The 3,144-nt window shown below is 38.5% G+C and overlaps 1 protein-coding gene and 1 pseudogene across 1 annotated transcript in view; both read right to left on the bottom strand.

The window, feature by feature from the left end:
• LOC105743221 overlaps window positions 1–1,673 on the bottom strand; it is a 30,681-nt pseudogene extending 29,008 nt beyond the window's left edge.
• Window positions 1–3,144, bottom strand: part of Agbl4 (ATP/GTP binding protein like 4) — a 1,571,060-nt gene that overhangs the window by 718,641 nt on the left and 849,275 nt on the right. The window lies entirely within an intron of this gene.

Raw genomic sequence — 3,144 nt, 5'->3', positions numbered from 1 at the left:
AGGTGCCAGAGACAAAGGGGCCAAATTCTACGGAGACAACCAATTAAGAGTCCAGGGGCAGGGGCCAGGGAGATGGCCCAGTGGAGTAAGCGCTTACCTGGCAAGCACAAGGACCTGAGTTCAATCCCTGGTTCCGCCAAAAATAAAATAAAATTAAATAAATAAATAAATAAAATAAACCTAATACTATAACTACATATTGACAGATTATATAGCTCTTATTTTTGCTGCAAAATATTTTATGCTTGCCATCCTTCATGCTTTTGCTCACACTTTCTACATATATCTAATTATCTTTATGTTTCCATTTATCTATCTAACAGAATAGAGACCTTGTACTAGGAAAACCTTCATAATTTCTATAATGCTAGTCTACCTACCACATGACTGGATTATCAATCTACTTGAGCTTGGTTGATAATTATATCACTATGCCATTTACTCTGATTGCATGGACTTGTATTTAGAAAGGTTAGGGCATTATCTAGGTATTAGGAGTCTATATTTCCCATTGTTGCTTCCTAAATGAAAGGTATGTTTGAATGAAGGAGTAGCTAAAGAATAATTAAAATGGGCCAAAGGAGTTTCATGTACAAAAACAAGGAGAAAAATCACTATATCCTGGGCATCTGAAGTGCTCTACATTGTGATTCAACTGACACTCTACGAGGAAGAAAAATGTGTCTTTAAAAATGTCATATATAGAGAACTAAATTAGTAATGCAATGTTTAGTCCTAATTGTTACATTTATTACCTTGAGAGACATTCAGGAGATAAATAAATCACATGTTTAGGTGTGTCTGGGTAGATCATGGGGCATGACTTTGGGGACTACATCTGATCCCTGGCTCTTCTCTCCTTGGTTTTCCTCTGCTCATTGTTTCCCAGCCACTATAAGGTTTTGTTCCACTTTCACTATTCTCTTTAGCCATGATGTATGGAGCCAGAAGACCATGGAGTGAAACCATGAGCAAAGAAGAAATCACTTTCCCTTTAAGACATGTGTGTTTGGTACTTCCTCCCAGCAATAGAAAAGTGACTACTACAATAATCCATGCTTCATGCCAAACTGTTATCATCTGTGTGTTTATGACCTTATTTTACTCAATTTTTCTTGGTTTATTTATTTTTGAAAAGAAAATTAGATTGTTACTATTAGTAGCAGAGCATCTGTGAACACTTCTGCTTTCTGATACACATTTTAAGGTTTTTCTTTGAAGTATTTACCCTAAAGGAATTTTTATGTATTATGTAAATGTTCCAACGTCAAATTATCATAATCTGGAAATTATCAGGTAGAGAAACAATTCTGATGAAAATACCCAACTGAATTATTTACCTCCTCAGATTTACAAAGACAAGATTTTTATTTGATCCTACTAATGCTCATACAGAAAGACAACCTGGAACCAATGACAGACTTGGAAGTTGAAGAAGAATATACCTTTTTCCTTGAGGTGAGAGGTTTATTGATCTCCTTCATCATCTTCATGGCCTCTTCAGCCAGGTAGACAATTGCTTGTACCATGGCTGTGGCTCTAGAATTTATGTTGTAGGAATGACTCAGCAGAGACTGGCCTAACTCTCCTTCTGCAACTTCCTTGTTCTTGTACAAGAACTGTGACACCTTCTTGATGCCTACACTTTCACAGTGGTCATGTATACTTCCCATGCCCATGAAGCAACAGCATGTAAGTGGGCCAAAATGGAGCCCTTGCTTACCACACATTTTCCTTAGTGATGAATTATAAAAACTATGGCTAACTTTGCTGATACCTCTGCCACTGTTGTCTCAGGATTTGTTTTCCTTAGCATTTATTTGTGCTATGTGACAAAGCCCAAAATATGGAGTGAGGGCAAATCTTCACTAATGGAAAATGAGAAAGACTGATGTGGTCCACTGGTAGCACGCTTTTGTGTATTTATTCTACTATCTTCCTCTATATTAATTCGTATTTTCTTCCTAAGATTGCTTTCCAACAAAATTAGAAATCAGAATCATATAAGTATTTGCCTCAGAGAAACCAGGTAACATTCTCAACTAGAAAAACCATATAAACTGTCTCAGTTACTCTTCTCTTTTTGCTGAGACAAATACCCAAAAAACAAAATGAAGGAAGAAAAGGTTCATTTAGCTCACAGTTAGTGGTGGTTTCAGTCCATATTCTGTGGGCTCTAAGGCAAAAAAAAAATCAGTTCATGATGGCAGTAAACAAGGAAGAGCAGAGGAAGAGGAGCAGCTGTGGCGTCTGTCAAGCCAGACTGCAAAGACCCCAGTTCCTCTGAAGTGTTGAAGCTGTGTTGATCAACCTTCTCCAAGGAAGTGGCCTACAGATGCCTTCCTCAACCATTTTATAGACACTTTTTGTGCCGAGCCACTCTGTGGAGGGCTCTCCCCACCTGTCCTGCGGGTTGGGGATCCCTATACCTCAGGACTTGGAATCACCAAGCTGATCCAGCCAAGCTTCTGAACCCTCAAGTTGACAAAATGTATCAAATACCACAAAAACAAAGTATGGAAGTAGCAGTATTACATTTGTACAGAACAAAAAATTCAGCCCAGTTGTAGCTGAATAAGTACTCTCTACTGGAACACTAGACTGTGTGGTCGGCTAGATAGCTGGTTATTTCATGCCCCATGACATCCTACCTTCTTTTTTCTCCATAAATTTATTGAGAAACAAATAGCAATGAGACAGTTTCAAACCAAACTCGTAGGACAGTTTCAATAATTAACACATTGTATACAGTCTTCCTAGTGGTTAATTGCTGTACAAGATGCAGACATGGTATCCTACTTACGAACACCATTAGAACAAATCCCTCTATTCATTAAGAGAATGTAACTGTATATCAATACTGGCCATTTGAATACACAGATACAAAATGGACATTCATCTGCATCCCCTTTTTGTTGTTAAGTTCCATATTTGAATATTAGAGGTGTGTAAACTCAGCAAAATATTCTAAAGAGTCCAGTAGCCCATAATAGTATCAGGTCTTCTGCTTGACTGGCAACGTCAGAAATTGTTGACCTTGGGACTGGAGAGATGGCTCAGTGGTCTAAAGCACCTGCTTAGAACAAGCTTAGCAAAGCATCGGGAACCGCGGTTCAATCCCCCAGCACCACATGCCAGCCAGCC

This window comes from Octodon degus, unplaced genomic scaffold (genome assembly GCF_000260255.1).
Source record: "Octodon degus isolate 3935 unplaced genomic scaffold, OctDeg1.0 scaffold00107, whole genome shotgun sequence".
Classification (NCBI taxonomy): domain Eukaryota; kingdom Metazoa; phylum Chordata; class Mammalia; order Rodentia; family Octodontidae; genus Octodon; species Octodon degus.
The sequence above is the reverse complement of the archived record's forward strand: the minus strand, read 5'-3'. Positions and strand labels throughout refer to the sequence as shown.